The sequence below is a fragment of the Topomyia yanbarensis genome, chromosome 3 (assembly GCF_030247195.1).
Source record: "Topomyia yanbarensis strain Yona2022 chromosome 3, ASM3024719v1, whole genome shotgun sequence".
Classification (NCBI taxonomy): domain Eukaryota; kingdom Metazoa; phylum Arthropoda; class Insecta; order Diptera; family Culicidae; genus Topomyia; species Topomyia yanbarensis.
Window position 1 is genome coordinate 355,721,903 of NC_080672.1, and position 13,088 is coordinate 355,734,990.

Genomic DNA, 13,088 nt, shown 5'->3' on the forward strand with positions numbered 1-13,088 from the left:
CTTGTGGTGCGGTGTCACTAAGTTAGTGTCACTACATTAGTGTCTGGTTCTGATGAGACGAAACCAACTGATTTAGTTATAGGATTTATGCCCTTAACTCGCAAATGTGGTTTAAAGCAATTTTTTATTGGAGAAAATATAGTTCTTTCCAAAAATTTTCTCCTTAGGAGAAGCATACTGCAAAATTGATTATTTCGGCTTTCTTTTTTCATTGTGATCTATGCGATCGGCACGTATGCTTGTTTTAGTACGTACGGTTGTTCAAGTGCTAAGCATAGGAACAATCACGGAACATGGAAGTAGACATTGATCATCGGTTTCAAACAACTCTTGTGAAATGGGGAACTCTCTTATGGTATCTGAACCTTACGCTGAAAATTAGGCATTGGATTCACGGTTTGCGCGATCATTTCTGAACACAAGCGAATATGCGAATGACCACACGGTTATGAAATCGAATTTATCCATGCGAAGTTACATACACGCTAGCAAACGCGGCGAACACGTTAACATACAAACGCTCCGTCTACGCACCACTAAATCAGCGATTTCACAAACATGAGAACACACCGTGAAGGTTTTCGGTTTTGGCCTTCAAAACCTATAAACAAATCGCGGATCTACAAACCCATGTGTTCTCGCGATCATAAATCGGTCACGTCCGAAAGTTCCTTACACTCGGCCCTAGTAGCATAGGTCCATGTCATCAGTTGGACCAATCGAAAAAGATGACTCTCATATCCACTAAACAACATGTTCCATGGTCATGACCGGGAACTTTAGTGATATGGGAATTTCACTCTCTTCTAGCATTCAGTATGTTACCATACAAACGCTTATGACCTTCGCGATAATCCACGCACACCAAAACACGCGATCTCGCGAAAAAGAAAACACTCCTATGATTAAGTGAACGTTTTAGCACTAATAAACTTACAAACACGTGCATCGGTCACGTCCGGAAACCTCTTCCTCCGGTCTTGGCATCCTTCAGTTGGACCAATAAAAAATGGTGCCCATACTCACTAGACAACACGTCCATGGCGGCATGATTGGGAACTGATAAAGAGTGTCCCACATTAAACTGCATCACGAAAAAACTTTTGGGTAGAAGTAGTTTAGCGTGTATTAGATTTTTATCGCAGTTTTTCGAAAATTGGAAAAAATGGCGTTACCCGAAAAGCAACGACACAAATTGATTTTGCGCCAGCACATGGAAATCCTCAATTCTCTCATCGGGACATCGAAAAACTACTACTAATAGAAAACCTAGATTTGAATCTAGAATAAATCTCAAAACAGTCCTTTCATATGAATGTAGCTCGCAAAATTTATCTTTTCGATTTGCACGATTTGAGCACAAAGCATGTTTTTGCCTATGCTATGCGGAATGCTTATATGCACTTTACCAGTAAATTGTCAGGGACATAACTGGAGTGAAGTAAAAAAAGTGAAGGAAAAGGAATCCAAAAAAAGCTCCGAAGCGCAAACGTGACGATCGTACAGCTAAGCAACCACATGAGCCGGAATGCACAACTTCAATTCCACACTATGGCGACGACGATGACACCGAAGCAGTCAATCGCAAGTACAAAGCCAGACGCTGCTGCTGAAGGAACATGTTTTTTCAACATTTCCTTCCGCGGTTTCATGACTTTGTACATTATTTGGCACTTTCTCATTTTCTTACCTGAATGACGTCAATAGATGCATTTATTATTTGTGTTATTAATTTTTAAATAATCTGCAATATTCATGCACTTCGAATGAAAGTTGAATCCCCGATTTTCTAGGAGTGTACATTGTTTTATTTAACCCGGAATATAGTGACCTATCGCACCCCCAGATTTTAAAAACGTCGAAAAAAGTACCTTCGACTTATTGGGTTTAGCTCGAAAAATATTTAGCCAAACATAAAACCATTATTGCCAAAACTTTGCCAGATGTATAACCTTCCCAACGAGTGCTTGTTTGTCAAAATCGGAGCAAAAATAGCACGAGCTCGCCAAAAAAACTGACTTACTTGACCCCACTCCACTCTAATGCTGAAAACGTGCATATATGCTCGGTAAATAATAATAATCCTTTGTATTGTTCGTTGTTCAGTCACTTAGAAGGCGTTGATCCCGCTCGAACCATAACCAGAAACGCTTCACATTCAGCATCCCTGATACAATACTTGATCACAAGCAAATCAGAAATCATATGTTTTTCTATTTCTATGTAAAACTGAAACAAATCGTTGACTTCAACAATGTAACGAAGCTGTTACATCCATGTTAGTTAGCCACAAAGTAACGCAAAAAAAGTGATTTACAACAAGTTAGCAAACAAGCGACACATTTGTACCTTTCACGCGGGTGCCGGCAGTAATAATGATCGAATTGACAAGAGTTTTTCTACCCACCTAAAACTTTCCACAGTACGGAGGAAAACGATTCAAGAAAATTCGCATCTGCTTTGTACCTAAACACCAGAACAGAACAGCATCACAAACTGGAATGGGGGAGGTAGGACGTTTCCGAAGACAGATTGCCCGGCCCGGCTTGTGCTGAGATTAATGAACCCGCAACGCAACCCTTGGAAATAGCGGCGGATGGAGATGTGGGCAGAGGCGAAATCGGACTAGATTCTGTGGTTGGATAAACATAAATTGTCCGAATGTCAAGCTGGGTGAGATGGGTGTAGTAGCACAGTAGTTGAATAGTGTGTGAATGAGTATTCATCTAATTGCTTGATAAATTATTGCCCTTCCTGTTCTGGTGCAGGTACATATATGAAAGGTGAGCTCGACCTTGGACGACGACTATCAGGTGATTAATTGCTTCCAACGACTTGGATTTAATTGCCGATTGGTTTTACGTGCCATTACCTCGAGCTTATGGAACAATAAATCACAGTAGATATGGCGGTTATTGGTTGGATTGGAAGCCAACGTAATGCGTGTGTATGGATGATAGAAATGAAAATCAATTTTCTCAATCTGAATTTGATAGCCACTTGAGACAGCATCCTGAGGTGACACGAAACGCTTTGGAACTTTGAACAATAATTCTTAGAAAAGGGAGCACGTTTAGGTTTCTAATATCGATGCTTTTTGGTGAGAAACGGTTCTACAGTACTGACACCCACAGTACCGGCAGTACAGGGAAAACACCGGCACTTAATTTTAAAACTATGAGAAGCACTCTCATGTTCAAACTCACGATTTTTTATCCGATTTTGTATACTTAACAAGCTCAACAAGATCAGAATATCAACAAAACACGTTTAAAGTGTTTTTTTGCGTAGAACAGTATCATTATTTAGCAGTTTTTTTTAATGTGGCACCTTCTTTGATTCCGATATTTGACGCGATTCTAGATTTAATTAATTTTTAGCGGCTCTAACCTTCACAAAGTACACTACGTCTTCTTCCTGACTACATCCTTTTCCAATCGTCAGTAAATTAAAATTCACGTCATTTGAAACGATTAATGCGGATGCCAAATCCCATACATATAATAATGTAGTAAATCGGTGTACGTTCTTATTATTATTATTATTATTCTCAAAATATCGCTTCAAAATTTGCAGTTATTTTCGAGCAAATAGCTCACATATGCCGTTCAGTATGATGAGAATTCATAGCAAACCTGACAGCACACATTACTAAACAAACAGCTAACCTTCCGCTCAAATTCTCGTAGTTTGTCAAAAGAGAAGCAAACATTACATTTGCCGTGTGTAAGTTCATTATCCTTTCAAATTTGTGTGCATTCGTGTCGGAAAAACAATCTTTGGTGTTTTTCATTAGTTTACACACATTATCTACAAAATTTTAAACGTATAGGAACATTTCAAATAGTTGAGCCGAATATAGAATCGTAATTTTGTTGAATGTTTGTTGTCAATCATAGTAAGCCATGCTACGGCTCTACCCACTCTAATGGCGTTTTCGTTTTTTCTTGGTGCTACACCGGTGCAGTGCAAAGAAAGAGATAGACTGATTACACCCAAGTTTGAATGAGTGTAGCACCGACTACACCGGTGTAGTGCACTGTCAAAAACAAATATGCCATAAGTCAAGTAGTTAGCTTCTTCAGTAGAGTTACAGCACCACTCCACGACACACCACTAATTCACCACCATCCACACATACTGGCAATTTCTGCATGGCACTCGGAAAGCTATCTGTGGGTCGAGACTTGGTTCTCTTCCCCTACGAAGTCAATCTGGGCGGCAAACTTCAGATTATCCAATTTTCTAAGCCCTTCGGCTCCCTTGTGCCATTCAGTACCACTTACTCGTTGAGCTCCGGACTTGTTTGTGAACTACTCGGTCTAGTACCCGACGATGGACTTAGCCTACTCCGACGGAGAATTCCCCGGCGAGAGAAATTTTCCCGAAGCCGAGCCAACCAGCCAGATGTCGAGGTCAGTTCGGCGATTTCGGTAGAGCAGGGCATCCGGTACGCTGGTGCCTCGACGGCCCCTGACTGGTGGTGTCTCGTCGCAGTCTACTCAGTCTAGTCCCCGGCGGTGAATCTAGCTAATGCCGACGGAGAATCCTTCGGCAAAGGAAGTTCTCCAGATACCGATATTTATTTGGTTTTAGAAGTTGTGCTTGAGCCCTTTGACTCCCTGCCCGGTGCCATTTAGCATCGCAACTCTTTTAAGTCTTTTGGTTCCCCTCTCGTTCCATTTCGTCTCACTTTCCCGATGAGCCATTCAGCTACCGACTTTACTAAAATATTGTTGGCGAACTACTCGGTTTAGTCTCCGACGATGGACCTAGCCTACTCAACTGGCCAGCCAGTAGGGCCAGTAGGTGCTAAGGCCCATCCAGCGATTCCAGGTGGAGCGTAGCTTCCGGTTCGCTGGCACCCCGACGATCCGAACCCGGTGCCGCGTCGCGTACTACTCAACTGGTCCCTGGCGGTGGACCAAGTCCACACCAACGGAGACTTCCCCGGCGGCGGAATTTCTCCCGAAACCGGATTTGTGATTTCACTTCTAGTCAATGCACAGTGGTCCAAAATGTGAATTTAGCAGGAATTTTAACTTTTTGCTAAAATTAAATAACTTAGCCTTACAATATGTTTGGCAAAGTTGTTGTACTTTGAAAGGCCGTTATTTCTGTTTAAACAGAAGCTAGGGTGGTTCTAATTTTAGGAACATTAAAATTTGATTTTTTTAACGGTTCGAGATAGAGCTTGACTGTCTTCGATGAAGTTGTAGAGAAACATATTTTAGAAAAGTTTGCTGAAGACAAGACTTTTATAAAGGGCGAACACGAAATTATTGCGACACCGAAAATATCGTGCAAATTTTCTTATTATGTTTAAAATTAAACCAAAATTTTAGGGTAGTTTTATACATATATTTACTTCAAAAATCAAAAGAAAAGTTAATCGATGGAGCGTTGAGTGTAAAATTGAACGCATTTTCTTAACATGTCCTTCTCGTGTTTGACTATCTTCTTGCTCTTCTGAAGTTCCCGCTTCATCATTGCCCAGTACTGCTCCACCGGGCGCAGCTCCAGACAGTTTGGCGGATTCATGTCCTTTGGAACAAAATGGACAGACTTTGCCTTATACCACTCCAGGACACTTTTAGAATAGTGGCATGATGCCAAATCTGGCCAAAATAGCGGAGCTTCGTCGTGCTTCTGCAAGAACGGCAAAAGGCGCTTCTCGAGGCACTCAGATTTGTAGATCTCGCCATTTACTGTGCCCTTTGTCACGAAAGACTCACCCCTCAGTCCGCAAGAGCAGATGGCCTGCCAAATGAGATATTTGGAGGCGAACTTCGACATTTTCTTCTTCTTAAATCTGTCGTCCACATAGAACTTGCTCTTGCCGGTGAAAAACTCCAACCCCGGAATTTGCTTAAAATCGGCTTTTATTTACGTTTCGTCGTCCATCACACAGTAGCCATATTTTGTCAGCATCTTCTCGTAGAGCTTCCGTGCCCGAGTTTTAGCCGTTGATTGTTGCCGCTCATCGCGGTTTGGGAAGTTCTGTACCTTGTATGTATGTAGTCCAGCTCTCTTCTTTGCATTCTGCACGTAGCTCTGCGTCATGCCGATCTTTTTAGCCAAATCACGGCTTGAGACTTTGGGATTTGCTTTAGAGCTTCCATTTCCCGACGGTTTCCAGCTTCCCGGGATTCGGGAAATAAATAATAAATTTCCCGGGAAATCCCGGGATCCCGGGAATACAAAAGAAAAATAAAAAGGTGAATGTTTCTCTTGAAAACAAAAGAATTAATTGAAAAGTTTTCTAACCCGTTTGATTGTATATATATCTGCCCTAAAGCAGTTGTCAGAAGATGGCAATTTCGTGGCCTACACATCATTCAATCATTTGATAACTCGTCAATAAGTTTACGCAAAACTTTTACTTGGCTATATGTATAGCCTAAATTTTGGTAATTACGATTACGATTGAGACGATATACTAAACGCAGCTGCTGGAGTTACTGTCCAAAATTGGAATTCGTTGTTCTTATACGATGGAATGTGATCAATTTAATGCAAAGCACCTTCTTTGGTAATTTTGAATGAAAAGATTGATCTGCTTCTGGGTAGTGTGCAGTTACTTCCGATCAAAAGAGGAAAGTTTATACATGGAATCCATTTCCGTCACAGTAGGATCAGCATCATTTTGTATTAAGTGTGAATCAAAATCAAGCAGATAATGAACGAACTGTGCAGCGATGGATGAAGCCTATTACATATCGATTTCCTGTTACGGGCAAGTATCTGGATTGCTTGATCGTATCCCTTCAAAAATCCTGCCTGCATCCTTGAAAGCATTCAAAGAGTTTGGACAGATACAACGTTATGTATCTCTTTTCATACATCCAAAAATTTGCAGATATTACAGTTACAGTATAACAAATAAGACGAAATATGATTTCGATGAACCGACCAAATATTTCTGCAGACGTTCTAGAAACATTCCTTATTTTAAATAGCGTTTGCGTTAAGCATAATATCACTACAAACCATCCCAAGTTTTGAAACCCACACACATAGATTTTTTAAGAAAGTAACGCAATTTTCATTACTAATTTGATTGCAAGCCCTTTCATTCAAGATCTAACTATTAAAATAAACTATTAAAAGAATTGTTGAAAATCTGATCAATCGGTTTATCGGTGGCAGAGATATCGTGCGCATCACTAACGCTACTGTAAGGAAATGGTTCGGTATAAAGGCCGGCAAATTAATCCATTTTTGAATGAAAATTTGAATGAATGCAACATTCTTTAGCAGTGTTTTGAGTATGGCGTGGAACACGAAAACATCAGTGAGCCTAAAGATATATAGTCCATTGATCTGCAAATCAGTTGGAGAAGCACAATCTGCATTCACTACTCACTCCAAATGTTTGCCGGTAAAGATATTTCCTACAGAATTTCATTTGGAGAATCTAAATCTTATGGAATAAATTAAAAATCTTTTTTCCCGGGATTCTCGAATCCCGGGAATGAGAAAACACAATTTCCCGGGAATCGGGAATCCCGGGAAATCCAAAAATCCCGGGATTCCCGGGAAATAAATTCCCGGGATGGAAGCTCTAATTTGCTTTAATCATCCGCTTCACCTTTCCATCCGAGTTTTTGTTCTCCGGTCCCGGTTTTCTTCCAGCTCCTTTGCCGTGGTCCAACGTCAACCGCTTCTGGAACCGCTTCAACACTCTGGAGATGGTTGAGTGGTGAATGTTAAACATTTTTCCCAACTGCCGGTGCGACAGGTCAGGAAATTCCAGGTGTTTGGAAAGAATTTGTTCTCTCGACTCGCGTTGGTTCACCTCCATTTTCGTTGAATCGAAAAACACGACTTCGAGTTTGACAGCATGTAAACAATACACATCAATGAGAGAGTGTGCAAAATTTGGTTGATTTTTACCCGATGGTAAAAAAGTTATGCCCTGTTGAATGTGTCGCAATAATTTCGTGTTCGCCCTTTAAGATTGATGTGCATCTGCACAATCTATCATCGCGTCCTAGCAATCAGTTCATTACAACTACCACGTCGGAATATGGAGCGGTGGAATCCGTTAAATTTGAGGCGATCGTGTCATGAGAATGTAAGTGATGAAACCTATTCCATCTTACCTGAACTTTCAATCCGAAATAGGAAGCGTAAATGACAAAAACAAAGATATACGTTCGTCACTGATTGGTCCAACAAACAATCCAGGCAGTTAATCGTACAAACTTATACAAGCTCAATAGTAAGGACACCATGGACGAAAACGATAAATCGAGGGAAAGCGGACCAAGTGACCCCCAAGAAACAGCAGGCGTTGCAGCTAATGGAACTATAAAAATAAAGAAGATCTTTACGTGAAGTTACAAAACACGTACACAAGATTCGACGAACTTATAATCAAATTCGATTTATTTATTTTTATTTACGCATTGTAAATATTGGAAGATCCACGGCTCAGTTAAGCTGACGCATTGAGCTGTGTCAAATAAATGAAATAAAAAAACTTGTAGACGATGGTTTTGATAGTGCTATAGATTTGCAAAGATCATTGCAAACAACAATTGAACCATTTGACATTTAACTACCTCTGGTTCGGCTGTAAAGATACTTGGAGAGCACATATAAGGTACTGATAACTAAATGTCAACAAAGAATTAATTTTCTTCGTACAATATCTGGACCCTGAGAGGAGGGGGGCCTAATAAGGTTGTATCAAACAACGATACTATCGGTGATAGAATACGGGTGTTTCTGTTTCCTTTTGAGTATTGCCTTAGCTTGCTTGCTTTCGACCTACACGAAGAGTGCTAGCATACATACTTCCATTAAAAGACTCTGCTCTCGCCTGCTCATCCGATGTGAGGTTGTGAATCCATCGGTTATTGAAAATTTGGATAAGCCTGTCGAGTTTCGGCCGCAAACCATATTTATGACAATGTACTACATGGCGTACGATATTAATCATTCTACGTATGCTTTCATCCGTGTCAATCTCCAAGATACTTCCAATTCTACTTCTACTGTTCTTCGACACGTTCATGTAAAAAAAAAGACTCGTGGAATTCCGGATAACTTGCGATCGCAGAAGATCCCAAAATTTTTGCGAATTAATACAAACACATTGACTTCGAGAAAATGTTCTTCGTGTATCGAACAGTCCACTAGATTCGGTATTTTCAATTTTCCGTTTCCTACAAGTCCAAGTCCTACAATTGAAGCTCTTCGATTAATAGAGATCGAAAAGCACTCCTCGTATTTCATGGAGAATATACGGGAATCTCTAAGTGCTTTGGAAGGAATATCAGATCACTTGACCACTGTATGGGTGCCTGCTCAATCTTCAATTCCGGTTAACGCTGCGCGCATGAGACGGTGATATTTTCAAAAGACCTATCATTTACAGTAAACTCTGTATGTCCCGTCCCGTCAGAGAATGCTAAAAAGTTGGCAAAATTGATTGAATAATGAAGATCCCGGGCGGTAACTACATTCCATTACTCCTCAGGTATCGACGAAGGCATGATTCAAGGGATCGGATGTGAGTCCTGATTTCATTCCCGTGATGTCCAATGACTGTACGTACGACGCTCATTTCTTGCGTGTTGGGCTCACGAATAGTAATCTTTGCGATTGTGACGATGGTTACCAAGACATCAAGCACGTTGTTTGGTCGTTTGATGAATATTGTGGTACTAGGTCTCTTTTAGAAGATTCGCCTACGGGCCCATAAATGTACAAGTTTGACTCTTTTCCGTTGTCGACCCTCTATCCCGTGTCACAGGTACCATGCTATTTAAAATATAATTGTCTCCAGCCCGCAGGATACAGCTGTTGATGTGTTTAACACGGAACGTGCCAAAAAATCTCGAATCACTCCGTATTACTGTCTTAAGTTACCTAATGCTAAGAGAGTGATATGTGGGCGGATATTTGCTGTCAAAGAAAATTAGAAAATCGGGCGAATCAAATGTCACCACTTCTCGTGACTATAATCCCCGTATTTTTTTTAAGACAACCAAATATTTCCGTCAAATAATGAATTGATATTTTTCCTAATAGGATAATGAGCCCTATTAGGGACGGTGTCGAACTATTTTCGAACACGCGGAAAAAACCTGTTTTAATCCACCTAGCGGTGCAATTGTGCCTTTCTCATTTCTCTAAACTATGGCACGGAGGCTTTTTATGTTCAACATAATCGTGGAAATGTCCATTACATTCTTAGTACACATTGCACTTATACACAATGGCATGCCAGCCACGAACTTGATGAGCTACGTGTCGACGGTGAAACACTTGAAACAAAAAAAATATCATACTCCATTAGCCTAATCAGCATTAGATCAATGTTATCTGCTTGCTAACTCATTTTGTCATGCGGGGGTGGGTATGTGAAGAGGGCGAAAGTCCCATGAACGCACGACTCCCCAGCTTAAATTGGTATGCTTTGTGATATAGTGGTGGTTTAAAGATGAAGGGGTTGAAAGGGAGGGATATGAGGGCTGGATGGGGTGGTGGTCTGAGGGGTGATTTAAGGAGATTTTTAAAGGAGGGGCGCGAACAGTAGAGGGGGGGGGGGGTGTAACCCCTCTCCGTAAACCATCAACTACGCCCCTGTTAAAATCCAGAAACCCTATGCGAGTCGAAAAAAAAATTTGGCCGGGATTAAGTTGACGTTTTTCAGAGTGATTGCATAACCTTTCTATATGAGAAAGGCAAAAATGTGCCAAAATCCAAAAAAGTGAATCGTAGTTAAAAAATTTTTTCGAGTTTGCATCAAATCTCGACGTTTCATGCACCTTGAACACATTTAGCATCAAAAATAAAAATTCTTTTTTTAATTTTTCCTATAGTTTATATGAGAAATTTCTGTGTGGCCGCACTCTGAAACCCGTAATTCCGGAACCAGAATTCCGATCGATCCAAAATTCAATAGCAGTCGATGGGAAGGTTGCACCTTTCATTTGAGACTAAGTTTGGGCAAATCGGTCCAGCCATCTCTGAGAAAAATGAGTGACATTATTTGACACATACGCACATACATACACACACACACATACATACATACACACACACATACAGACTTTTTCCGATCTCGACGAACTGAGTCGAATGGGATATGACACTCGGCCCTCCGGGCCGGGATTAGGTTGACGTTTTTCAGAGTGATTGCATAACCTTTCTATATGAGAAAGGCAAAAATCCGTTCATAAATTTATGAAAACAAGATCACGATACGTGAACTGAAGGATTTACGAAAACCGTGACCAAGTTCCTGAAATTATGAATAATGAACTTCGCATTCATGAAACTATTAGTGTTTCCAAAAAACTAGTTCGCGTCGAATATATACAATATACATGACGTTACATTCGAATGTTTGGTAGGATTACTGTGATTGTTACCTGGACATGTTTAGTTTTTGATATGATCCTTGTTCACAATTTGGGAATATACAGCCGATAGTTAAACGATGTTTATGATTGCAGGAGCTTATTCGCGATTTTTGTGATTTCTCTTCAAGTTACCGTGATATTTTATTCATGAGTTTGCTATTGGAATTTTCTGTCAGACTAGCGGGACTTATGTTCATGATTACATGACATTATGTCTTATATTTTTTTAATGTCTATTTAGTGGTATTTAGATGAAGAGTAGAGTGATTTATGCTCATGGTTTCAGGATACTAGTCAAGATTGGGTGTACCCCATTAGGCATAAATACGTTAGCCATACGGACGTTTGGCATACATACGTTAGGCATAATGGACGTTAGGCACAAAGACGTTAGGCATAATGAACGATTGGCATAAAGGACGTAAGGCATAAATTATGATATTGAAGTGTAATTGTAAAGAAATCACTTTAGGCGTTGACGGTTTCGGGTCGTAATAGTACAAATGTTTGAAATTGTTGATGTTGTGGAATTACTCTGGAAGCTGATCAAATTCGATCAACATTTTATTCTATTGTATATACTTGAAGAAATCTTCACTCATATAAAAGATGCATAACGGCATGCTAATGTCTTGGCGAACAACCGATAAATTGCATATGACTAAAATAAGCTAAACACTCTTGTTTAAAATCAGTTTCATTCGTATTAGGGTATAAATTACGTACATTAACCCTTTCATGCCCATGTTGTTTATAAACAACGTTTTTAAACAGCTATAACTTTTGATTTAGGCATAATTTACTCACAAAAACAAGTAAGACTAGTAACTGGGACGATTATTTTTCATTTCAGCGCTAAAAGTCTCTAGAACTGAAGTTATTACTATTATTCTGATAGAACTCCGCTAGAGCAGCAGATATTTTCAGTTAGCGATGATAAATGGAATTTTGATATATCTTTGGTATTTCTTATTGTTATTGAAAACTGCTAAAACGCATAAATTTGGTTCTTCGACTATCTTTTCGTAGCATATTTCGTTTCTGTAACTCGTCGTAAGTTTTCTAGGAGAATTGTATTGAGCATCGGAAGGTAAATATTGAGCAGCCTCCAGCACGGGTTGTAAAACGGATTTTTTTCTTTTTTCTTAAACCCCATGAACGCTAGGAACAATTTGGGAATGAAAGGGTTAACTTAGATTAGATCCTACATGCATGCATGGTATAATTGTCCAAGAAGAAAATATATAACCTTGAAGAACAACTCATGAAAGAAAGAATGATGCATTTTATTATTTATTCAACGAATATACAAATATGGCTGCTTCTATTTTGTCTATCTCTCATAATATTAAAGTCAATGATTATATTCTCGAGACCATTAAAAATAGAACTACGGAAACTGTCTGCTATGAGGGAGAGTTTTATCGTGTACTGTGACGAGTTACCGAAACGTAAAAGGTATCGTCATTCGTCACAAACATAAAATCCGTACCCTAATGCTGATGCTGTACATAATACTGCAAGTTTCCATTGGTGCCAAAATTTAATGTTTGTTCATTATTTTGCTTTTTTAAATATTTGGATGCAACTGTATTGGTAATACATCTAAGGGCTTGTATCAAATCTGTTCACTTGAATGAATGAAAACTTTCTTCATTTCGTCTACGGAAAAAATAGAGAACAACTCTATACTTGTAAGGAATAAATATC

At 39.7% G+C, this 13,088-nt stretch overlaps 1 protein-coding gene across 6 annotated transcripts in view; it reads right to left on the reverse strand.

Moving 5' to 3' along the window:
- The window catches only part of LOC131692414 (LON peptidase N-terminal domain and RING finger protein 2-like), a 298,979-nt gene that overhangs the window by 19,326 nt on the left and 266,565 nt on the right, over nucleotides 1-13,088 (reverse strand). The window lies entirely within an intron of this gene.